This window comes from Arvicanthis niloticus, chromosome X, assembly GCF_011762505.2.
Source record: "Arvicanthis niloticus isolate mArvNil1 chromosome X, mArvNil1.pat.X, whole genome shotgun sequence".
Classification (NCBI taxonomy): Eukaryota; Metazoa; Chordata; class Mammalia; order Rodentia; family Muridae; genus Arvicanthis; species Arvicanthis niloticus.
Genome location: NC_047679.1, coordinates 23,159,806 through 23,186,829, shown reverse-complemented (window position 1 = coordinate 23,186,829; position 27,024 = coordinate 23,159,806). Strand labels below are relative to the sequence as shown.

At 37.0% G+C, this 27,024-nt stretch overlaps 2 pseudogenes; both read left to right on the top strand.

Moving 5' to 3' along the window:
- Positions 1-3,588: 3,588 nt before the first annotated feature.
- Positions 3,589-5,241, top strand: LOC117694016 (protein SET-like; annotated as a pseudogene).
- A 17,371-nt stretch (positions 5,242-22,612) lies between these two features.
- On the top strand, positions 22,613-23,337 carry LOC117694540 (nascent polypeptide-associated complex subunit alpha pseudogene; annotated as a pseudogene).
- The last annotated feature ends 3,687 nt before the right edge of the window (positions 23,338-27,024 follow it).

Below are 27,024 nucleotides of genomic sequence, written 5' to 3'. Positions count from 1 at the left end.
TATATTATGATTGTCCAAATGATGATCAGAAATGTTTCTTTTTATATTATACACATCTACATTTCTTTATCTTTAGTCTTCATGATAATTTGTACAAACTGACAGTAGATAAAGGAGTTTCTGTAAAGTTAACACTCACTACATATGACTTCCATGACTGATTATACACAATGCATTTGAGTTCCATTTGTCTTAATGGTTTGTGACTAATTAGACATTCACGCCTAGAGTACTTATTGGTGAATCAAACCAGATTAGAGTTCACTTTGAAATTCACATGGTTGCACTTGAATTGACTGATGTGATTTAGAAATAGAAAATCAAAGTATATGATATGCCTGTGTGAAGATGTTGATGATTTTGCATCTGAATTTTTAGAAAGAAGTATATGAATGGTGATGAGAAGATACTGAAGGCTTCTGGAGAATAAAATGATAGCTAACACCATATCTACAGACATGCTAAATAGCTTTAAAACTCCATTAAGCTGTTTTGAGCAACTTCCTTAAGGGAAAGAATAATTATACTTTCAAGCAGTGATCATAGTGTTAATAATCTCTTCCTTTGGGTAGACTATTCTTACTCTGGAAGACCAGCCAATAAATGTTCTTAACCACTGAGCCATGTCTCCAGCCTGAGGATAGAGAGGGATGGAGAAGAAAAAAGCAGAGGGGAAAAGTATAAGTGTGCCACATGCCCAACAAAATTGTTTTTGTTGTAGTTTTAGTTTTGTTGTGGTTTTTGAGACATATTCTTACCTTATGGTCATAGCTGACTTTGAGCTACCTACTTCTGCCTCCCAAGTACTGAGTTTAAAGGTGTATGCTACCATTCCCACCTGACCATCAACATTTAAATATCAGGAGACTAAAGGTTAGAGAGAAAGATTCTGTATCTGTTTATTTATAGAACATAGCTAAATATAGCATGGATATTTCTGAATAACGCAAAAGATGAGGGGAGAGAGAAAAAACCCATAGTCAAATGTAATAAGTAGAAGACAGAATTCAATAGAACATGGATCCTGTGGAAGAAAATCCAGTGCTTTTAATTGCTCAACCATCTTTCAAGTCAGATAGATGGATAGATAGATAGATAGATAGATAGATAGATAGATAGATAGATAGATTATAGACCCTACAAAACTACTGCTATTATTCTGCTATATGGACATAATATTAAACCAATTCTTAGTGACTTGCCATTATACCATAGATCAATGTATCTTTTAAGCCTCATCAGAGAATCATCTGCCTGCAGTAGGTATTGATCAACACAGAAACTCATAACTAGCCAAGGTGCCAAAAATAAAAGACTTCAGAATGTTTATTCTTAAATGGAACATATATGCCAGAACCCACCTCCTCCCAAGCTCAGGTATAATTTTAAGAGGTGGCAGAAAGGGCATGAACACAAGAGATGGTAGATGACTTCAAGCAAACAGTATCTTCTAGGCACAGCAGCGCACCTGCACATATGAACTCAGAGCAGTTATGAAACCATGTACAAGACATACTCACACCTAATCAAACAAAATCACAGAATGGAGAGGGAAGTTGTGCATGGGGTTTTACTTCCAGCTGCTAAACTATTGGCAATTCTTAACTGTTGGGAGAGGAACATCAGTTTTCCCTAAAAGTGTAGCCCTTGATAGGTTGACCATGCTCCAGTGGATGACCACACATCAAAGAATAATATTTTAGTAGAACAAAATTGTCCTTGATTGGGGCATGGCTGTGAAAGGACACAAAGTTGGATGGGAAGGGAAAGAATGATGGATCTCGGAAGTGTTCGTGGAGAGAAGGTAAATATGATCAAAATACATTGTATGGAATTCTCAAAGAGTAAAATTTTGAGTGAAACATTGTATCAAAGAGATAAGGCAGAGAATGATAGAGCTGTATACCAGATGTCCTCTTCTGACCTCACATGCCCATACAAACACAGGTACTCATGCATACAGTCATGAGCATTCATTGTGTACATCTACAGCATACAAATAACACTATTCAGACACATACAATATACCCACTAAATAAGTTTTACATAGATTAGATTATAACTATACATGAATTTATTATGATATTAATACACACATTCTATTCATGATTAAACATAACATCTACACTAGATTTCTAGAAAAGAAATTTTTGAGACAGGTTTTACTATGTATCCCTAGCTGCTGGCCTGAAATATACAGAGATCTGCTTGCCACTGACTCCAGAGTGCTGGGATTAATGACCTGCACCACCATGCCCAGCAAGCTAAAAAGAAATTTGAAAGACAAATACAAATATTTAAATCATTTATCTTATTCATATGTCTTCCTTAAATTTAAAGAAAAATAGTCTTCAATGGAATGGAGCATATAATTGGCTGGAGACCAGATTTGGACATGTATATTTCTAATGGAAAATTCATTAACACTTGCCAGCTGTTAATAGAACAAACAACACTTGTAGCTTTTTTTCTGGGTTTATTAAGAGTTGTTCAACTAGACAATATTTGATTTTATCTGAAGCTGAGCATTGGTCTTCCTTAAAGTAAATAGCCAACAGCTATGGTGAGATGCTGCTACAGAAAGAGATAGGATATGAGTGTGAAAACCTATAATTTTATAAATTATTAACTACTCTAAATGAGCTTCAAGATTTAAAATCATTTCTTGTAATTATGGTCTTGAAATAAACCATAATTTTTCTATTAATGAGTATAATAAGAGCATATGCATATACACAAGAATGTATAATTTGTTCTCCTAATCAATTACGTATCATATACTGACTCTAATACTTGAATAAATGTATGTGCTTACTGATTAACAATTAAACATCATTAACTTGCTTTCACCAATTAAAACCAACGAGGATATCCAATACTTAGTAAGTAACTCTTAACTTTTCAACCCACTCAATTGCCAAACAAGAAAAATATACAATCAGACCCAATTCAAGTTTCAAGGTGATTCTTGACTTCAGGATGCAACAAGTTCCACTAGAGCTCAAAGAATAAAAAAGATCACTGTGGTTTAAGAAGCCTGGGGGAAAGAGTCAGTGTGAGAAAAAGTTTTCAGTGAACCCTTGAGGATAGTTAGACATGCACTAGCAGGCAGGATGAATAAAACATTGGGAGAGGTGGCACGACACAAAAACAGCAGTCCAGGTGCTAAATAGTAGGCCAGCCAACTAAAGCAAGTCATCCTTTTTGAAGAGATAATGAGTATGGTATGAAGAAATGACATAGGATGCATTATGCCAATGCTAATGTAGAGACTGTAACGAAACTAGGCAAGATTTTATTTATTCATTTACTAAATATCCCCTCAGTATTTTCACATAGGTGCAGAGCAGTAACCAAGACAGTGTACTTACCCATGTAAGGCTTACATATTAGTCATCAAGTTGACTCAATTTAAAATAAAATAATATTCAAGACTAAGATATCTGGATTCTAATCCAGCTGAGTTGCAGTGAAGCACAGAGAGTGGCATCTTTTCAGGGATCCTTTGGTGAGTCCAGTGTTCAACAGGACTTGAAGGCTTAAATTTTTCACAACCAACTTTAATAAGAATTCAATCTTCCGAGTTCCTGCGAGTTTCTTCCTGCTGTGAACATCGGGGCTCCGGCCTCTGTCTCTCGGCCACCTCCCTCGCGCCATGGCCCCGAAGCGGCAATCTGCGATCCTGCCTCAGCCCAAGAAACCCAGACCGGCTGCCGCCCCGAAGCTGGAGGACAAGACGGCCTCTCCGGGCCTGCCGAAGGGAGAAAAAGAACAGCAAGAAGCAATTGAACATATTGATGAAGTACAAATGAAATAGACAGACTTAATGAACAAGCCAGTGAAGAAATTTTGAAAGTAGAACAAAAAATATAACAAACTCCGCCAACCGTTTTTTTTCAGAAGAGGTCAGAATTGATCGCCAAAATCCCAAATTTTTGGGTAACAACATTTGTCAACCATCCACAAGGGTCTTTGAGTAATTACTCGTTCAAGCTTGCACTGAACCCAGTCGCTTCTCTAGTGTCTGCGCTGCTTGGGGAGGAAGACGAGGAGGCTCTGCATTATTTGACCATAGTTGAAGTGACAGAATTTGAAGACATTAAATCAGGTTACAGAATAGATTTTTATTTTGATGAAAATCCTTACTTTGAAAATAAAGTTCTCTCCAAAGAATTTCATCTGAATGAGAGTGGTGACCCGTCTTCAAAGTCCACTGAAATCAAATGGAAATCTGGAAAGGATTTGACAAAACGCTCAAGTCAAACGCAGAATAAGGCCAGCAGGAAGAGACAGCACGAAGAGCCAGAGAGCTTCTTTACCTGGTTTACTGACCATTCTGACGCAGGTGCTGACGAGTTAGGAGAGGTCATCAAAGATGATATTTGGCCAAATCCCTTGCAGTACTATTTGGTTCCCGATATGGATGATGAAGAAGGAGAGGCAGAAGATGATGATGATGATGATGATGAAGAGGAGGAAGGGTTGGAAGACATTGATGAAGAAGGAGATGAGGATGAAGGGGAAGAAGATGACGATGAGGATGAAGGGGATGAAGGAGAGGAGGATGAAGGCGAGGATGACTAGCACAGAAGATTGATGAATTCCAACCTTCTTTTTTATTTTCTTTTATTTTTTAATTTTCTCCAGTCCCTGGGAGCAAGTTGCAGTTCTTTCCGCCCTGTCCCTCTGTGCTCAGTCACCCTGTTTTTGAGGTCTCAACATCATGGTTCTCAACTAATTTTGGGGAAAATATCTTGAGCAAAATACAACAGGAAAAGAATCTCCACGTTTTTGTTTTAAATTCATTTTTATCCTTTCTTGTCTCAAAAACTTGTGGATCCAACACCACCACCATGCTCTGTGGGAAAAAAGAAAAGTCCTCCAGTTCCCTTGGCTCTGCTGGGGGCTGGAGGGTACTAGGCCCCTGGGTAGTAGTGTATAGAATTCTAGCTTTTTTCTTTTCTCTGTATTGGGCTCAGAGATTACACTGTGTCTCTATGTGAATGCAGACAGTTAGCATTTACCAACACATACCTGTCTACTTTCTCTTGTTTAATAAAAAGAAAAAAAAAGAAAAAAGAGGGGGGGAGATATAGACAGTGAGCAAGGGTGGGTTTGAGGTGTCGGGGGGTAGGTGGGCATCTGACAACATGGCTTCTCCGTTGGCATGTTTAATTCTGATGTTTAACAGACATCCTTGCAGTTTAAGGTGACACTTTTAAAATAAAATTCTCTCCTGATGATGACTTGAGCCCTGCCACACAATGGGAGAATCAGCAGAACCTGTAGGGTTTTATTTGGAGTTGACATTTTCTGTTGTAACTTTATTTTTAATTTTTTTTTTCCTTTGGTTTTCACTGGAAGGAAACGATGCTCATTTTAAATGTTGACGTGTACAAGTTGCTTTGTTACAATAAAACCAATGTGTACAAAAAAAAAAAAAAAAAAAAAAGAATTCAATCTTCCCTCTAGCCCAGCACACATCAGAAGTAGTGGAAGACAAACATTATTAGGATATAGGGAAAGAGGACCTGTTTAGAAATAGTTTGTTTTTATTATTAGTATTAGTATTTTATTTACATCCTAAATGTTGGCCTCCCTCCTCGTCCCCCCCCCAGAGTTCTTCATCCCATCTTCCCCCTTTACCTCTGAGAGAATGCTCCCCTCCCCAGACACCCTCCTTCCTTAGGGCATCAAGTCTCTACAGGGTTAGGTGCATCCTCTCTAACTGAGGCTACACAAATTGGTCCTCTGCTTTATATGTGTCTGGGGCCTTGGACCAGCCTGTGTGTGCTCTTTTGGTTGGTAGCTTAGTCTCTGGGAGCTCTGAGGGGTCCAGGTTAGTTGGCGCTATTGGTCTTCCTATGGGATTGCCATCTCCTTCAGCTCATTCAATCATCCCCTTAACTTTTCTATAGGGGTCTCTGATCTCAGTCCAATGTTTGGCTGGAAGTACCTATGTCTGTCTCAGTCAGGGGCTGGTAGGTAAAGTTTCTCAGAGGACAGCCATGCTAGGCTCCTGTCTGCATACACAATATAGCATCATTAATAGTGCCCACCCATAGAATGGATCCTAAGTTGGTGCAGTCACTTGTAGGCCTTTCCTTCAGTCTCTGTTCCATTTTTGTTTCTGCATTTCTTTAGACAATACTTCTGGGCTAAATGTTTTGAAGGTTAGTTTGGTGTTCTCATCCCTCCACTGGGGGCCCTGTCTAACTACTGGTGGTGGTCTTTTCACATTCAATCTCCTCACTGTTGGGTGTTTTGGCTAAGGTCACCCACATTGAGTCTTGGGTGCCTTTCACATCCCAGACCTCTGGGATTTTCTAGAGGTTTCCCTCACCCCCACCTTCAAGCCCCAACAGCTATATATTTCCATTTACTTTGGGGGCCAATTTCAATCTTCTTTGTTTTCAATCCAAACAATCCACTAGCAAACACCAAATACAAATCATCAGCTACACAACATCCCACTCAGCGGACACCACACATGAATCAGCAAGGGCAGTTCAATCCAGATGAAACCATGAGGCTGGCTAATTGGGCCTGAGTCTGCAGATGTGGCAAGAAGCCATATGAAACTCACAAGAAATTATTTGGCAAGTTTTTCTCTATGAAGTTACCACAAGCGAATCTCAGCAACACAATACAAGGCAAATCAACACATGCATGTTGTCAGCAGACTAGTGAGGCAGAGCAAAGTGCCTCAAATGCTCAAGCTCCCGTTGTCTGTGGGGTCATATTTAAATTCCTTCTAAGCATCATGTGTCCTTTCGTATGTTTGTTATACCAAAACATCCTTTCACCTGTGAACACTTCAGCAAACATTCTTTCATGTGTGTGCATTAGCAAAATATTCTTTCACCTGTCTGTCCCAGGAAAACATCATTATAACTTAAGTCTCCAGAGAAACCAGAAATTTCCACTTTACCCACTGGACCCAGATTATGCAAACTAGAGTCTGTTCTCCTACTGGAAAAAATTCTCAATTTTCAGAGATCTATAATCTAACACATTTTTATATCATCCATACTATGAATCTAGCAAAGAGGCATGAGGATGATCTGTTTATAACACTTATGCTGAGGAAGAACCTATTACTCCAGATGTTCACAGTCACTATTCAAGATCAAAAGAGTGGTTGGAAGGATTTCACAATAGGGAATAACTGTTTTGATACAAAAGTGACACATATCACTTAAAGTCCCCAAACTGCTAAAAGTAACCAAGTAGTGTTACCTTATTCTAAGGTGTTGAGGAAAGGGGTCTTCTATCATATTACAGAAATTAATGAAAGTCATTGTCATTGGTCTGCTCTAAAGATAACCATTAAAAAAAAATAGGCACTGATGACCAGTATTAATGATAATCATTGTTCACTACTATTAAAGATAACCATTTTATCAGCATTAAAACTAAGAATAGAGATAAGAATTACGGTAATCAGCATCAAAGTAAGTACTGCTCACCAGTGTAGTGACAAACATTATAATGATTGCCAATCAATAGCAAGGAAAAGTATACCTTGACTAAAATTAAGATAATTATTTGTGGCCAACATTGAGGATTACAACTCAACATCACCACACAGGATCTAACCTTCAATTCAAAGAAGATAGATTGGATTTGGGGTACCTATGCACTCCATCCTATCCAGTCATCCTTTCTGTCTTTGCCATCAATTAGAAATGGTCCTGGCTATGCTTATCATGCAAAAGGTGTAAGGAAATTCTTATATTCATATAATATCACGAGTTCAAATGCACCAAATGACTTTTAAATTGTCTATTTTCTTTGCTAAGGGCAGTAACTATGACTTACCTCAGAATGCCCAGTGTCTACCATAGACTATGATATGTGGCATGCATTTAAACATTTACTGAAAATACCTGAATAAGCACAATTCCAAATGTGAGGCCCAAGATAATAGAGCAACCCCTAACAATCAGATTTTAAGCTCTTATCCTCTTTCTTCAAAGTATTGCCTCATCAAATTAAGTGTCGTTTCCCTGCACACAATATATTTAAGCACCCAGATGGATGAATTGTCTCCACATGATTCTCTTTAACAAGAGGCAAGCAAAGTGATTCTTCACTCAACGTGCAGGTATAATTTACAAATTGAACTAAGCTTCTGCTGTCAGAAGCAGATGCCCCAGATTACTGTAAGATGCAATCTTGGAAACTTGTTCATCATAAATTCTAACAACTCTGGATCTTGCCTGATTACACAATAGTTTCTTACACGCAGCAGAGATAACACCTGGAGATGCATTGTGGTAGATTCACAGTATTTTCAGATTCTGCTTCTTTTCTGTGTTCTCTTCCTCCCCTTCCTTTTCCTCCCTTCCCCACCCCCTCACAACCCTGTGTGCTTTTGTCCCTCTGTCCCTGTCCCTTTGTATGTTTCTTTGTTTTACTCACCCTCATCTCTCCTCCTACTCCCCATTTCTCCATGTGTGTGTCTCTCTCCAACAATATGTCCTCTCAACTGCATAACTGAATACCACTATAAGAACACATCTTCCATCTCTACCTAGATAATAAAGTGAAAACCAGGAAATTGATCTCAATGGGAACAAAACAACTTATCACCGATAAACAGCAGTTGCTGATGCTTGATAACAACACTGAAATAGTTATGCAATTTTATGTTAATTTCAGAGTATAGTGCACTAAGAATAAGGATAAGAATTACATTGATCGGCATTAAAGGAAACCACAGTTGACCAGTGTGTGAAACATAAATCATCTATTGATGGCTGTTAGAATAACCATTGTGAGTCAGAATTATGGATAATCATATTACACTGATGAGAATTAGGATAGTCATTTGTGATCAGCATTAAGCGATACAGAGATATGGGTTAAAGAGAATATTAAAGATGCAAAGATGACAACTTCTAAAACTGAAAAAATACAAATAGGCATCTGACCTCTGATATATTCATGGTAGATATCTAAGTGGATTAGACAGTTATTAAGCAGCTAGAGTCTGACAAAGAAAAATTAGGCTAAGAAATGAATCCAGATGGTCTGAATGGCTCAATTCTTCTCTAGTTGTATATTGCTTTAAAGATTTATTTGTATTATTGTTAAGTGTGTGTGTGCGTGTGTGTGTGTGTGTGCGTGTGTGTATTACATTATGTTGTCTTTGATATTTTCCTGTTGGCTTTCTAACGTACCACTTTTCTGTACAACTCGTGTGTGTGTGTGTGTGTGTGTGTGTGTGTGTGTGTGTGTGTGTGTGTTGGTTCACTGCTCTGAAACTCCAGTTACAGAGAATCTATCCCCCTTCTGATTTCCACAGACGCTTGCATATACATACATCCAGACATACTCATGCTTAAACACGCTGTTAAATTTTCAAAAATGCATTCATAAATAGACTTACTATATAGAACACTAAGAAATCCAACCAGTGCACAAAACTATCTCTGACCATATACCATCCTTCAACTAAGTGTTCTTTTGTGTCAGAAACATATGCCTACTTATAAGAAACAGAACCCTTTACTTCAACTATAGCTCTTAGAGACCTGTGATGTCTTTGTGTTACCCTGTCCTCAGACTTATAACTGTTGTACAAGTAGGCCCTGGGTTCAAGCCAGGACAATATAAGTTCTCATTCATGACTTTTATAACTACCATTAAAAGCAAATGCCCCAATTAGTCCCAATTTAGTGTTGAAAGTCATAAGATACAGTAATTAAAAGAAATTTTTTACTCATGTTTCCTGACTTGTAAAATGGTGTGTTAGAAAAACCATAAGGCCAACAGGCAAGTATCAAAAACAAAATAGTGTAAACAGTGTTCATAATGGACTTGTCAGCATTCCACCCAGAGCCCTCTGGTAAGTCTCTTTAACCATTTCTGTATAACCCCTCCTAGGTTCCTATGTACTATTGCATCATAGCAACCTATGTCTTATGCCTTTGACTCTGTTAGAAAGCCATCCTAAAAAAGCTAGAGATATTGTAAACTGATCCCTGGAGCCCAAAGTGCCTGGAAGTATGTTTCTCTGGGCTGTGGCTAGTGAATAACTGGATGGTGCAGGTATGTGAAAACCAACCTGCCTTCACCTCCAATGAGAAAACTCTGAGTTCTAATTTACACTTCACAATTCCCCTGCAGAAGCAAGTTGGTGGTGGGGCATCACTAGAAGCCTTCTTTGACTTCTTCCTCTTCTCTGTCCTGCTTCGAACTCTCCTTTCTTGGCTTATCTAAAACACAATATTGGACAGTGTTCAATGATTCACTTCTCTCAATTACGTAGGAGCTCTTCTGCCAGAGTGTGGTTATTAACATCCTGTGTGTCATTTCTTTTTGTTACACTTTTTTTTTATCACAAATTGACAAGGTATGATTGGGTACATTTATAACATACAAAACAATATTTAATTTATAATAAAATGGGGGAATCATTAAATCAAGATAATTACCATTATTGGTCATATTAAATGCCTGTCACTTTTTAGTGACAACATTTGAAATTGTTCTTCTTAACATTGTTTCCTTTTCAGAAAGTCTCTCAAAATAGGGTTCTTCCATTTGGGACCAAGAGACCTGTCTAACTCAACAACTGCAGGCCTACAGTTCAGTGAAACCCAGTATCACCTAAAATGATAATTTTATGTACCATGTTGATATGCACCGAAAATTTGTGAGCTTAACTAGATGAATAGTTTGTATTGACTGGCTTTTTGCTTTTAACAGATCATCCATAAATGATCAGATCTATTTATACATCTAGATACAGTCATATACCACTTAACAGCCTCTGAGACAGTATCGAATAGAAGAGTTGACTCTGTTGATTCATGTACTTTTACAGAAACTAGTTTACCAATGCTAATTATAAGAAACATTTTGACAGACACCATCTGGAGTGAGGCTTAAGTGAATATAAGCTCTTTAAATGAGTTTAATATTTTAAGATCACCAGTTTATTGACTATTCATCAGACACTGAGATCATTTACTCAAACTTTTCTAACATTTCCCCTCCCCATTTGAAAGGAGAAGGCAAAGCCATGAAAGGCTTAGCCTAAATGAGTTATAGATTTGGGACTAATTAGTGCCTGATTAAAGCTATTCATTCATGAGCATGATTTAAAGTTGAAGAAAAAAGTGAGGCCCTGGCATGAAAGTCCATAATTACTATGACAAAGAAACAGCATTCTCAGTGCCAAATTATAAATGTGCTTTACATTTTCCCATGAAAGGAAATTCCATACGATCGCCTTTTCCTCATATAAATAATCTATGGGGTAGTTATTATATACTAAATTTAATATTAGAAAAGAGGACTCTTGTGCAGAATGTTTGTGTAATCGTTAACTACTAACTAATCTGATACTAGGTTAAACAACAGCATAAATACAGTGGTAGTTCACAAATTCAAACTGCACTATTACTTTCTGTCAGGCTACAAAAAACTCTACTTTCTGTACCATTTACAATGGAAATAAATATGTGTGAGTCTGATTATCTCTCTACCTACTAATTCAAAAATAATTCTAATGAAACATATATGACACGTTAGGAAATGCCTAATATTTGATTCACTCCCAAATAGAATTCCTTCCCACTCAGTTCACATTGTTTTTTAACAAGAGGAAACATGCAATGGTGCAATGCATTTCTCAGTTCAGACAGTAGTATTCTAACCCACACAGTCTCTCATCCCTTCAATCAGTATTTGCTCATCTGCTCTTTGCAAGCAATTAAAGATATGTCTTTAGTTGCTATATGATCTATCAGATCTTACAGCATCTTGGTTGAAGGAAAGCAGATGATAAGAATGAAACAGAAATCTTCAAGAAGAGGAACTGGATACACTATTAGCATTTGACATTGGCCTAAAGTGAAAGGCTGGAGGTTTCTGGGTACAGAGAAAGAATGAATTTCTAGAAGCAAGGCAAGAGAACTTTAGAAGGCAAAAGTCAGGAAGCTGTGGAATTATATGGGATAAAAACAGAAACTCGAGTAGCTGTTTCCTGGTATTCTGAACCCTGATATCTTCCCAGTCAGCACCTGGAGAACAGAGCAAGGCCAGTATTTTTGCAAGATTAATTACATTTGTTTTTGTGTCCCCATAGTGTGCCCAACTAGAATAACCTTATCCATCAGGAAAGATCTTCTACTCCAGAGAGAGGAAATATAGTCCTAATGTTGGTTGACATATGAAGGATGAATGATTTGGATGCCTGGTACTGTAGTTGAACTACACTCTGCAAGTGTATAACTTCTGGGCTCTGTATACCACTGGCTTGTAGGAATAGGCCTTCTAATATAAAAGCAAAAAGTCCAGTCTGGTCTGGGCTGAACAGTGGGACTTGACCTCACTGGTTAAAGCTGCTCAAACCAGTAACTTAACAGAAAAAAGAAAGGTAGGGCTAGACACCTTTCAGCATGTCTTAAAGAATGAAATGACCCTTCAACGTTGTAATAGCAAGACAAACCTGTCAAGAGTTTGAAATGGTTACCTGTTCTCTTTTGTTTCTATTTGAAATGCCTAATATACAAAACCTTCAGATTCAACTAAGAGTTATTAAGAGTGTCCTATATTTGACAACTGGCAGAACACTTTCAGCTACAGCCTTCTCAATAAAGCATGGAAGACTCATCTCTGAACCATAGGATAAAACTGGTCCATAGTCCTAAAATGTCAATTTTCCTTAATAGAAATCCATTTAAGGTACTTCCAGAATAAAATTATAGTGGGTATAATATGAATTTATGTATAGAATTCACTTGACATTTCATGGTAAAATAAGGAACTTGAAAGCTTTGTGCTCTCTATGGCATCCCTTGTACTCACTGACATTAGCTGAATACTAATGAAGAAATTTGAAAGGCATTTCTTTATTTAATCTTAACCAGGGTGTGATGCTTTCTACATTTGTAGAGGCTGTGGCTGTCTTACAGAAGTTACTAATTTACTCGAAATGTTACACTTTCCATAATTAGAATTTTTCTACTGATGTTTAAATCTCAGTTTAAGCAGAAATCAATTTAAGACAGGAAAATGAGGGCCAACCTTAACTTCCCAGCAAGTATTATTATATATTAGCACTGATGTTTCAAACTGTCATCTTATTCCAGTGTCTGTCTAATACAATTTTTAAAAGCTTTTCAAATTCTGTGCTACACACACACTAAAAACTGAAAACTTCAAAGTTTCTTATATAGAACCATTTCTGGGTTTAAGAGTTAGCCTGAACACTTACTTGCCTTTGGAGAAGTAGCATTTAACTGCTACCAGACAGATACCAACTTTTCTTGCACATTAAGTTTGCATTCACAGGAAAGTTAAATGGTGAGCCAATACACTCACAACTGGCAGCTAGCCTCCTAACTTACAAAAGTCAGGGAATTGTTGACGCAAGGTGAACCCTCCAAGAAATTATAAGCCAAAGACAGAGCTCAAAATTTATATCATTGTGATCATAAAATGTACAGCCTAGTAAGTCTGATGTTGGAGAGGTTTCATAGTCCCTGATTTCCTTTCGAGATTTCTACACTGCAGTCACAATGACACGTGACCTTAAACTCTGCCTACATGAAAGTCTTCTGAATTTGATCCCTCTATCCATTCCAATAATTTTGCAAGCAATTATTTTTCAGTAGTAAATTTACTTCTGCTCAAAATACCTAGAGGGCTTCCTTTTTGAGGAACCTACTAGAAATGATATCTGTAATGTTACCCCCAATTGGTATCAGCAAAAAGATAACATAAGCAACCAGATGACAGAGATCTGAATCTGTGGATATGCATGTATGCCCCTCCCTCCAGTTTTCTGTTGTTTTATTCGGCTAATGATGAAGTAGGTGATAAAGCAACACTGTTTCCTCAAGGGCTTAGATGACCTTTGCATTACATGAACCCAAGCACAACTTAGTCATTCTAAGTAGGGAATTCTGTGATGAGAAGTGACATTATATCCTAACAAGTTTCCTTGTCTGGATGTTGAAACCCTCTCCTTGTCACCTGTATAAGTTACTTGTTTTCTAGTGAAATTTCTTTTTATAATGGTGACTCTATTCCAGTCTATCTGAAACAAGACTGTCAATTTGGGCTATGTATTTGTGGCACTTAGGGTTCTGAGAAAATGGCATGGGGGGGGGGGGTGCGGTCAACTCCATGCAATCCAATATGGCAGCCTTTTGTGGTATCTAGGCAGCAATACATTTTAGCTATTCTAGGTAATTCAGAAACATATCCAGGACTGTCAACCAGATGGAATGGCCCTCCAACACTGCAGTCAAGTGCACAAAGTACAGTTTCACAGAGAACAGATAAAGTTCAATGGAAAGCCATGTAAAATGCTCTAATGAGAACTTAAATACTCAAAAACATTCATGGTAAGGTGATAGCTGTGAGGACTGCGGTTATCTAGTGCAAGGCTAATATAGGAGTAATGTGGACTCTGTTTTGATCAGAGAAGAAAATATTTACAGGTGAAATAAATGGAGAGGTAACATAGGCAGGAACAAATCAGCTAGGAGCATGCTATGTGATATTCAAAATTGAGAGCCAGCCTAGCAAGTGGGGGAGATGAAGGCTGGCAAGTAGTGAGAGATAGATTTGAATATAGTAGATGTGGATATGATTACATAACGTCTCAGAAAGTGGCTAAACTGGCAACAAAAAGCAAATAAAGGATAAGTTAAAGTGATGCACTTGGCCTTCTACCATGACCAGTGGTATCATTTTGTCCTTCTCCAATAGGTTCCATTTATTTGGTTTGTTTGTGCGCATCTCATGGGTCACTTGGGTTATGTTTACATTTCTTCACTCTTTTTCTTTCGATTCCTGAAACTCAAAGATTTCCACTGTCCCATCTTCAGTTTCACCAAATCTTTCTTGTTCCTGTTCATACCTCCACTTTATTTTCATGAGTGATTTTTTTTATTTCTATTACTATACTCTTTGACTTTTAGAACTTTCTTTTCAGTTTCATTTTGGGTTTTCTAGCACTGTGTTGATGTTTCTGCTGTAGTCATACATTGTTTTCTTGATTTTCTCCATGTCTTTCTTTAGTTCTTTGATGATCTTTAAGACAATTGTCCTAGATTTTGGTCTAATAATTTTTTCATTAGGTCTTACTCAGAGACTGATTCAGTTAGAAACATTTTCCCCATAGAGTAGACCACACATTCCTGATGCTTTGCATGCTTAATTTTTTTTTGGAACTGAGCATTTGAATCTACTAATATAGTTGCCCTGGATCTCATCATTTCTTCTTTCTCTAACGTTTAAGATTTTGGGCAACTGGGACTTTGTTTCACTTATTTTATTGCAACCCAACGCTGCACCAAAAATCAGCATAAAGCATATTTTCTAAACCCATATCTTCCCTGAGCCATCTGTGAGGACTTTCTATTTTTCTTGTATGTACACATGTTTTTGTAAGTCTCAATCTCTAATGCCTGAATTTCAAAAGGGAAAAACAGGGTTTTTCTGTGTAGCCCTTGCTATCCTGGAACTCAGAGACCCACTTGCCTCTACTTCCATGGAATTACAGGTTTCTCCCTCCCCCAGTGCCCAGTATAGTCATCATTTATTAACAAAGAATTTTCAATATATCTAAGAGTTCGAAACTAACAAAATCTGTCTGGTCAAATCTTGAACTTATGAGAAAAATATAAGAAAAAAATTGAAATAGAACTACGTATAAAATGGTTAAAATCCAAATACTTTTCAAATCATCTTTTAATGATTTTTGTTTCATAATAGAGCTTGTTTTACGAACACATTTATTTATTCACTTACAAAAGAAAACCTTCATACATCCAGGTTATATAACAAAGAGCTTTTCTAAGCTATATCAATTTTTCTAACACAAACTCATTTTGAGCCATGAGCTCAAGTGATTTTCTTGTACAAAGATCAAGGGAAAGCCAAAAGCAGGCAGCATTTGAGACTCCTTGCCAGCAAAATTTTATTCTTTAACTATAATGAGGAAGGTCAAGAAAACATATCACCTCTTGATTAGTTTTCCAATGCAATTCATTATTTTGGCTGTCCTTGCAGCTGACCACTTTATAAAACATTTTCTCAAGCACTTCCTGTCCCTGAACTTGTCATATCCTTTCACTGTATCCACTCCTCAGTACCACCTACACATCCAGCTATACTCCTATTCCTAAGCCACTCATAACTTGGGCATCCTCCAATTTTTCTCAGTATCCAAAGGGTAAGAGTTAAATAATGTTGCCTATACTCTAACAGTCTTATATAGTATAACTGAGCCCAGATATATGGTGAGCCCTGCAAAGACATAACGTATTATCTACCATTTCTACTATACGTCTATGGTGGCTATGGTGGTAGAAAATTCTATATGGCAATTAGACTGAGCAATAGGATACTCACTATGGGTAAGAATGTTTTTTATTGGTTCCTTGAAAGTTTTACACATGATACAATGTATCTTGATAATATCTATATCTTACTCATCTTTAACTTTCCCCAGAAGCCCATCACATCCCCTCCCAAGTTCATGTCCACCTCTTATAATGCCGATGTTTTAAAATATTTGAATTGGTGGGCTGAATAAAGTACAGAAAACTGTTCTACCTGGCATTGGTAAACTTCATTCAAATCTAGTATTCCTAGTTAACTTTTCTCATTTTTTGCTATTTTGTTTTCTTCCTTCCTGGTACATGTGAATATTTTTCTAACAAAAACTTTATCATTTTACAATGTTATTTTCCTATTTGTCCTGTTCTTTGCCAAGACCAAATCTGTACCCAAGAAGTTGGAGAGAGTAATAATTATACAATCTTGTTTTCTAGCCCCTGTAATTGTTATATTACCATGAGAAATACATCTCTTGAAATATATGATGAGTTCTTAGAACTGACCATTAAATTTGTGCTGAAAAATAATGAAACTAGATTCTAAATATGATTTTAGGGAGTTTTTTAAAGTTTTTTATTATAAGACATAGCTAAGTTATTCTGAATGAAAAAAATCTATATTTTAGGAAACACTTCAAGTTAGAATTATCTATTGCTAAGGTGATATATATTAAAATTCTTAGACAAAAAGAAACGGAAAAGGCTCGTGACCATGGCAACTAGAATAGGGTATGGTTAAGTTTAGGAACAAGTCATTGAGGCTCAAAAGAACTGAAGATGATGGACTATGGGGTTCTATGTTATTGTTCTCTGGAATCAGAGGGGAGACAGAGTGAACATTACTCCAGTGTCTCCTTTCTCCTTTTTTTTTTTTTTTTTTTTTTTTTTTTTTGTCATGGGGATAGGACAGAAGCAGAATATAACATTCCTCTGTTTTTAGAGGGAAGCATTTCTTGAACACAGATAAGCTATGCTAAGGCTTTGAGGAAGACTGATTCTTTAACTAGTGCATGACTGATGCTGATACTCGAAAGCCTTTTAATGTAGACACATCAGGAGGGGACAAGGAGTAGAGAAATGCTTTTGTCCCAACCATATCCAAAGAATCCTCCAGTCCTCTAATATGTGCTTGTTTCTGTCTTTATAACAAAAAAGGACCCCAGCAGATGATTTAAATACCAAAACACAAAACTATAGCAGCAGAAAAGCTTAAGGCTTTTGGGATAAAACAATAATTTTAAAATAGTTTTAAAGTTCTTTATTTAGTGTAACAGTCAATACTACAACACATGGACTGATCAATTTTTATAATCGTCATGGATGGGCTGAACAGATCGAAGACATTCTTTTAAATATGAAGTATCAAAGCTGAGAATAGGTAAAAATTTAAAAAAAAAAAAACATGAGACATTTTGTATTGCAACCTGATAAAGTAAGACATAGCCATTTCATAAATATTGCAATATATAAAGCACAATTTTAAAATAAAAGTTTATCTCTTTTGCAGTAGAACAGTTTGTATACCTTATAAGGGACACTCTGAAAAACACATTTCACTGAATTGAAAGTAAATGTTGGTGAATTTATTTAGAATCAAGTCTGAAAATCCTGCTTATGTAAAAAAAAAAGTCTTGTTAAGTTACTTCTGTTAGAATTTAAAGTTTTCTTTTTACATAAGTTTGTTGTTTATACACATTAAAATCTACCTACAATTTTTCACAGCTGTCCTTCATCTTTTGAATTGTTTCAAACATACATATTTGATTATCATAATTGTTATTACCAAAGGTCTTGATGTTACAAGCCTGCTCTGATTATTATTTTTATTTTCTTTATTCTGAGAATACCATACATGTATACAATAAAAATGATCACATATACCTCCACCTCCCCTTTCAGTTCTTCCTCAACAGGTCAGCCACCTTATTTCATGTCTTTTTAAATAACCCAGTAAATCTAGTTATTACTGTCAATACATGCACAGGTGTGGATCTATCCACTGAAATACGACCAGCGGCCACATCCTCAAAAAGGAGGGGGGGGGATATTTCTTCCCACAGAACTACTGACTCCTCTGAAAACATTAAAGCCTGGAGATCATTTACCCTGTCTATGCCAAAATTTTGTCTGTTTCAATCTTATATGGGTATTTTGCAGATAGCCATTGTGAATTTATAAGTGCACTAGCCATGTCTTGTCTAGAAGGTGGTGTTTCACAATACTCCTCCCCGTTATCAGTCTTGTATATTCTTTCTACCTCCTCTTGTTTGATATTCCAAATCTTGGAAGAGATGAAATGTATATGTCCCAGTTAGAGCGTTTATTCTTGATGGTCTTCACTTAAGGTAGACTACTATCCTGTGAGTCTCTTCATGTGAGCTTACATCCAATAGTGTTGTGTGTTTAACCATCCATTTAGTCACAGCTAGGAATACTTTTTTGTTTTGTTGGTATTTTGTTTTATAGTGCTAGGGAAGGAACCCATGGGCCCTGATGCAGAGACTTTACCATTGAATTACAACTTCATCCCCAGTAGTCTTCTCATGCTGGTTGATCTTAGCTTCCTAAAATGTTCCAGGCTCAGGTCCGGTATATAACTCCTGCCTCTGTGATGGCATCAGAGAGCAGTTTGTAGCATCCAGAACACACAATCCAATGAGCACAACATCAGCAACTGCCAAATGCTCTGGTCTTGTTTTCTCTTTGATTCTTATATCAGGGAAATTTCATTTTTCTTTCAGCTCAGATGTATAGAAAACGTTTACTACACTTTTTTTCTAGCATCTCTGCCTATTTCTAAATGTAGAACTTGCTTTTCCTTACCTGCTATGTCTGCCATATTTCTAGAAGATTTGAAGCCCTTTCTACTTTATCTAATAGTATCTACAAAAGGCAAAAAGTAGTAATCTGATAAGTGATTTTTAGAGCACATACAAGTATAAATAGACTAAAATATAAGTTTTTAAAAGATAGTGGGTATAAAAGAAGTCTATGACATTTAAAATATCAACAATGGGGTTGAAAGAGATGTCTCAAGTCTACATATTTTATTTTAATAATGAATATATATATCTTTTAAAATGTTGATAACTCAGGAATGTAGGGGAATCAGAAATAGAGTGGTACACATTCAGGTCAACATATTTGATAAGTGATTTGTGCCATTTATGTCATGTAGATTTGAGGTATATTTACTGTGGACTAATATGCTTAGGTAGAAAATATGAAGGAGCACAAGCTTTTGTATATGTGACTTCAACCTGAAAGAAAGTAGGAAGGCAGATTTTCAGCATTCTACTGATGATTGAATAATAGCAGAATAGTCAAAATAATGCTAGCAAATAACAAGAAAGAAAGAAAGAAAGAAAGAAAGAGAAAAAAAACATCATTTCTAAACCACTCTGATAGAAAAAAATGTTCAAGAGAAACAGAAGACGATTTTGAAAGTGAAAGATAACAAATAATATATTTTATAAAATTGGCTTCAGTGTTTCCCATATGATTTGTGACAATTTGAATGAAACTGGCCCTCATAGGCCCATAGGGAATGGTACTATTAGGAGGTGCGTCCTTGTTAGAGGAGGTGTGGACTTGTATTTCACTAGGGGTGGCCATTAAGGTCTCAGATGCTCAAGTCAAGCCCAGTGTCACTTTCTGCTACCTGCTGATCCAGATGTAGAACTCTCAGCTACTTTTCCAGCACCATGTCTACCTGCATGATGCCATGTTTCCCACCATGATGATAATGGACTATACCTCTGATATGTAAGCCAACTCAAATCAAATATTTTCCTTTATAAGTATCGTCATGGTCGTGGTGTCTCTTCACAACAACAGAAAGCAATTAAGACACCAATATTCTGGAAATCCTATTCCAAAACCACTTAATGTTTCCCATATAATTCTAGCTAGGCCCCACCCTGCCTAGCTTCTGATATCAGATAAGATTGTGCATGTTCAATGTGGTTATGGCCATTGAGAACTCAGCAGATCAGTTTTATATATGATCTCACAACAGTTGTAACAGTATGTACAAGACATGTACAAGCTCAAACCAGTCAAAAACCCCACATGGAGAGAGGAGGTGGGCATGAAGTCTACCCCTCTTTAAGAGCCTACTGGCAATCAATAGCTACTGGGAGAGGCAGATTTTGTTTTCTTGAAAGCTGTTGTCTCTGGTAGGTCCAGACTCCATTGGAAGACTACGCATTTTAGTGTATATTAGCAGTTCAAATTGCCCTTAATGGGTTTTAAAACCAAGTTATTTGAAAAAAGCAGTGATCTTGGAACAGTTGGAGAAAGAGGAATGTGATGAAAATGCATAGTAAGAAATTCCCAAAAAAAAAAAAAAACAAACTAAAAATAAGAAAAAAATACTTGTTAAAAATCCAAGTTCTAGGGCTAGAGAGATGGCTCAGTGGTTAGGGGTACTGACTGATCTTCCCAGAAGTCCTGAGTTCAATTCCCAGCAACCACATGGTGGCTCACAACCATCTGTAATGAAATTTTGATGCCCTCTTCTGGTGTGTCTAAAAAAAAAACAATGACAGAGGATTCATATACATAAATTAAATAAGTAATTTTTAAAAAGTTTTTTAAAAATCCAAGTTCTAAATACACTCAAATTATTTATAGAAATATAATTTACATATAGTATAAATACGACCAAACTTGAATCTTGATAACTGTATATATCCAGGTATACCTACATTCAAACATGGAATGAAATAGTCCAATCCTCAATTTAACACTATCACAGTCAGTCTCCTGCCCTTGGCACAGACAACTACATTCTGACTGTTTTGACCCGACTAGAGTTCACATATGTTGAATAATATAATTTGTATGCTTTCTATCTGCCTTCTGTTGTTCAAGGTAATTCTTTTAAGATTCATCTATGTTTTGTGTGAATCAGCCACACAGACTATATTTAGTTTTGGTTTCTGCCTACCGTTTTTATTTTATAGTTGTTAAAAAGCAGTTTAACATATAAGGATACTATAGTTTGTTTATCTTTATTCCCTGTTAAAAGTGCCAAGTGGAAACTCCAAGATGGGAGGTGAGAACATTTTAGCATATCAATCATAGTCTAAAAAAAATGAGAATTGATGAAACCAGGGAAATTTTTCTTTATAATAGACTATGCTGCTTTGTGTTCTTCCTCTCACACTTGGGGCTATTCCCTAGCTCACCTCAAGCCAAGTCTGTAGGGCATCAATGGAATCTCACCACAGTATCAGTGACTTAAGATTGACCAACCTGTGGTTTCATCTTTTATACAGTAGGATCAAAGAACTAAGACTGGCACACTAATCAAGGAGGAGGATATGGAGTGATTCAAGAAAAAGGAAGCTAGAAATCTCTCAAGTAATACATTTGTACCCTCCCAACCCAGCTCATTACCTAGCTTCTAGATCTGAAATAGATCAAAGCCGGGGGGCGGAGGGAGTAATTTTTGACTAGCAACACCAAATACTAAAATGAGACCATTCTTGTGATTGGATGGCTATATTATATTGAAAGCAACTGGAAATGTCATGGGACTTTGACTTCTTCTTCTTCTTCTTCTTCTTCTTCTTCTTCTTCTTCTTCTTCTTCTTCTTCTTCTTTTTCAAAAACTATTCTACTGAGTAACTAAAGGGACAAATAAAGTTGCTTTGGCTTCATATCCAGTTGAGTTCCATTAAGAAAAATCTATCACATTTTATAATTTATTCCACAAACATTTAATAATATGAATACTGTCTAAGCATTAAGGCTTATGTGTAATGTTTTGAGAAAACAATATTAAGACTCAAAGTAATTTAAAAACTATATCTATGATATATCATTGGGAAGTCAATTTGGGGATGGGAGGATAGGCTCACTTGTGGTCTCAACACCATCAGATCATAGATGTATAAAACAGGATGAGCATTTTGTGCAGAAAATTTTCCTTGAAATTGTGATAGCCCATTACTCTCCTAGAGTAAAATGTTCAAGCAGAAATGAAATTTTTAATTTTATGTTTTTAAAACAGACTTGAGGAAGAATAATTGAAAATTTTGGAATGCAAATATTGAAATTGGTTTTATCCATTTCTATCTGTGGTCCTTCAAGTAATGGAGCTATACAATAAATATTATTAAAAATCAAGGCAATAGGACTCCACTTAAAGATCAAAGTTCAACTATTTGATCAATGATAGGTAAAATACAAGGTGAGGATTTCAGAAGTGTACAGGTAAGAAACGATCAGACGTTTTTCTGCCGCCATCTTGGTTCCGTGTTCTCCGCACAAAATGCCCAGTGAAGCCACAGAAACCGTCCCTGCTACAGAGCAGGAGTTGCCACAGCCTCAGGCTGAGACAGGGTCAGGAACAGAGTTTGACAGTGATGAATCCGTGCCGGAGCTCAAAGAACAAGATTCCACACAGACAGCCACACAACAGGCCCAGCTGGCAGCTGCGGCTGAGATCGAAGAAGAGCCTGTTAGTAAAGCCAAGCAGAGTCGGAGTGAGAAGAAGGCGAGGAAGGCTATGTCCAAACTGGGTCTTCAACAGGTTACAGGGGTTATGAGAGTCACTATCCGGAAGTCTAAAAATATCCTCTTTGTCATCACAAAGCCGGATGTCTATAAGAGCCCAGCTTCAGATACCTACATAGTGTTTGGGGAAGCCAAGATTGAAGATTTGTCTCAGCAAGCACAGTTAGCAGCTGCTCTCAATTCAAAGTTCAAGGTGAAGCTGTTTCAAACATTCAAGAAAACACTCAGACTCCAACTGTCCAAGAGGAGAGTGAGGAAGAGGAGGTTGATGAAACAGGGGTGGAAGTTAAGGACATAGAATTGGTCATGTCACAAGCAAATGTATCAAGAGCAAAGGCTGTCCGGGCCCTGAAAAACAACAGTAACGATATTGTAAATGCTATTATGGAATTAACAATGTAACTATTTGACACCAAGTACACCCCCCTCCTCCTCTTTCCCCCCTTTTTCGTGTTTGAAAAGTGGAACTACAGCTTGGTTTAAAATTTGTACTGTTTCTATATCACTAATAAAGTTGTGGCTTCTTGTTGGAAAAAAAAAAAAGAAACGATCAGACATGAAAGAGGATGTGAACAAATGGACTAGTTCAATCCAGGTCTCTAAAAGGAAAGCCAACAGCATGAAGGGAAAAGTCAACATGTGGATGAAAAAACAGTAATACTGATGAAAAAATCAGCAACATGGAAAAAACATAAATGAGACTTTAAAAAATAGAAATGTTGGAAATGACAAACTCAATGAATCAAGTAAACACTGTGAAAAGTATCACCAATGGACTCAAGCAAGCAGACATTTGAATGAGGATCGGAGGTGGAATGCAACACTATTTGTACTTCATTCAAACAATAATAAAGAAAAGGCAGAAGAGAGCATGACTACAATGCCCAAGAACTCTGTAGTACTACCAAGAAAACAAAATGAAAAATTAAAATGTTGGGGAACCTTGCTATTCCCATAACCCTCAAGAACTAGTGGCTTTCTGAGCTAAGCACAAAAAGGGAGATTCTTTTCTCTCAGTGGGACTAACCTGATTCTGCATGTCTTTGTCTGGAGAGTGCCCCTGATGTCCCTGAACACGGGTAGCTGGCCTTGGCGGCCTTGGCTGAAAAGTAACCTTGTTCAGAGCCCTCTGCAAAGATGCATAACTCAGCACACATGTCCTACTATGACTTCCCACCTCCATGATAATTATGCACTGAACCAATCATCTCTTCCTGCTCACTTGTTGCTATGACTAATTAGCCATTTCCACCTCTACCTCTAAAAAACACTTTATATATTCTGTCCCTGAAACAGTAAAGTAGCCTTGTCTCAGGGCAGCAGTTTCCAGAGGTCATTCTACCCATACTCTGTCCATATCCTGCTCCTCGTGTCTGCTGCCTTTTTCCCCTCAGGCTGGTGGCCAATAAAAAACAGGGAGAAAGAGTGAGACACAAAAAGTTCATAAGATAGAAGGAGCTGAGATAAACACTGAAGGTGTAGCACATCTATTCAAGGAAATTATAGTAGAAATTTTACAAATTATGTGAAAAATAGCCACCAATACAAGAAGCATTTAGAATGTCAAAATCCCAAAAATACAAGGCAAAAAAACAACGAATTAAGAGATAAGTGCTTAGGACACATGAAGGAAACTGCAGAATTGGAGAAAGGGCAAGACCTGACCTAACGTAAGGCAAACAGGTATACAAGGCTTACAACACACGGTAGAAGCTGCAGAAGACGAGAATGGACTGTGAACATGAAGCTCTAACCTAAAACTCCATTTTAAATCATTTTAAAGAACAATCTTTCTCAGATTCCACATTCTCAAACTAACTCACCAAGATGGACAAACTCAGTTTCTGTATGATTCCTTTCTTGGTAAGCTATGACTCAACTATTCAATATTATGTCCCTACTAGGAATGATCTATGAAATTCCATCCACAAGGGACCCTGGGTGTCTCCAAATGCATGATTTCTTGGTCCTTGCTTGGTACAACTTGTTTCTAATACCAATGTAGCTCATAACCCTGCTATGATTTACTCTTCATTTGAAATTTGGTTAGGTGATGTCTTCTCCCGATGACAATGATTCTGTTGTTCTGCACTCACTCAACTTCTACTTAATGGGAGCTAAGTAATTTTTATTCTCATTTGTAAATATCTAAATAAGTTTATGTATCTTTCATATGAGAAAAAATTGAATAAATTGAAGAATGAAGAGAGGTCCTATGATTATTTTTTTTCTAGAAAAATAGGCATGAGCTGAGACTATCCTACCATAATATGTGGTTATTCTTATGAAACAAGCATGTAAAAGGATGATGAAATGGCTCAGAAGTTAAGAGCAATTTCTGCTCTAGCAGAAAATCTGGGTTCTATTCCTAGCACTCACATAGTAGCTTCAAGCCATCTCCAACTACAGTTTCAGGAGATCTGATGCCTTCCTTTGGCCTTTATGGGCACCAGACACACAAGTTGTGCATGGTTATACATGGAGGCAAAATACCTTTAGACACATGATTAAAATAATTATTTAAACTGCCATGAGAAGCAAATAGACTAAAAACACATTTAGAACATGAAAATTTAAGTCATTCCTGTTATGACTCACTAAGCCAACTATAGAACTCATCAGGGTGAACTGAAGTCTTGTGAAGATGGAGCCTTTAAACAAAATAAAGAAACCTAATGTTAAGTATTTGGAGACTACTTGAAAACAAAATGACTCCAGACTAACAGACTTGTTTGAGCTAAACCTACATAAGACTTTCAATATGGAAATTGAATTTATATACTAAATCCAAATATAATATTATGGATATGTAAAAATGTTTATCTTGATTATTTCATATTGATCCACTTAAAGTATAAAAATGATAACTTGCAATAGAACTCAGAGAAAGCAGGCCTCCCAGGAGCTCTAACCCAGGCAGTATCTTAAGTAAAAAGACAGCAATGCCCACCCCAAAGAGAGAGTAACTGGGACCCACTAGGACTGAGAAAGTCACTCCTGGCCTGGAGCACTGGTCCCTTCCTGTCTGCACCTGAGCACTGAGCAGATCTTGGGCCCCAGATCTAACCCCAGTAGTAACACCCACCCCACACAGTTCTGATACAACCAAGATAATAGGATGGACAGGATCCAGTCAGAGACAAGGCAAGTAGCACTAAGGAGATCCAGATGGCAAAAGGCAAGCACAAGAACATAAGCATCAGCAACCCAGGGTACTTGGCATCATTAGAACCTAGTTCTCCCACACAAGAAAGTCCTGAATTCCCCATATCACTAGAAAAGCAAGATTCAGATTTAAAATCACTTCTAATGATGATGTTAGAGGACTTTAAGGAGGACATAAATAACACTCTCAAAGAATTTGAGAAGAACACAGGTAAACAGGTAGAAGCACTTAAAGAGGAAAAACAAAAATCCCTTAAAGAATTATAAGAGAATACAACCAAACAGGTGAAGGAATTGAACAAAACCATTCAGGACATAAAAATGGAAGTATAAACAATAAAGAGATCACAAAGGGAGACTACCCTGGAGATAGAAAACCTAGGAAAGAAATCAGGAGTCATAGACACAAGCATCACCAACAGAATACAAGAGATAGAAGAGAGAATCTCAGGTGCAGAAGATACCATAGAAAATATTGACACAACTGTCAAAGAAAATGCAAAATGCAAAAAGTTCTTAACACAAAACATCCAGGAAATTTAGGACACAATGAGAAGAACAAACCTAAGGATAGTAGGTATAGATGTGAGTGAAGATTCCCAACTTAAAGGGCCAATAAATATCTTCAACAAAATTATAGAAGAAAACTTCCCTAATCTAAAGAACGAGATGCCCATAAACATACAAGGAGCCTATAGAACACCAAATAAACTAGACCAGAAAAGAAATATCTCTCATCACATAATAATTAAAACACCAAGTGCACAAAACAAAGAAAGAATATTAAATGCAGTAAGGGAAAAAAGCCAAGTAATATATAAAGGCAGACCTATCAGAATTACACCAGACTTCTCACCAGATACTATAAAAGCTAGAAGATGCTGAACAGATGTCATACAGACCCTAAGAGAACACAACTGCCAGCCCAGGCTACTATACCCAGCAAAACTCTCAATTACCATAGATG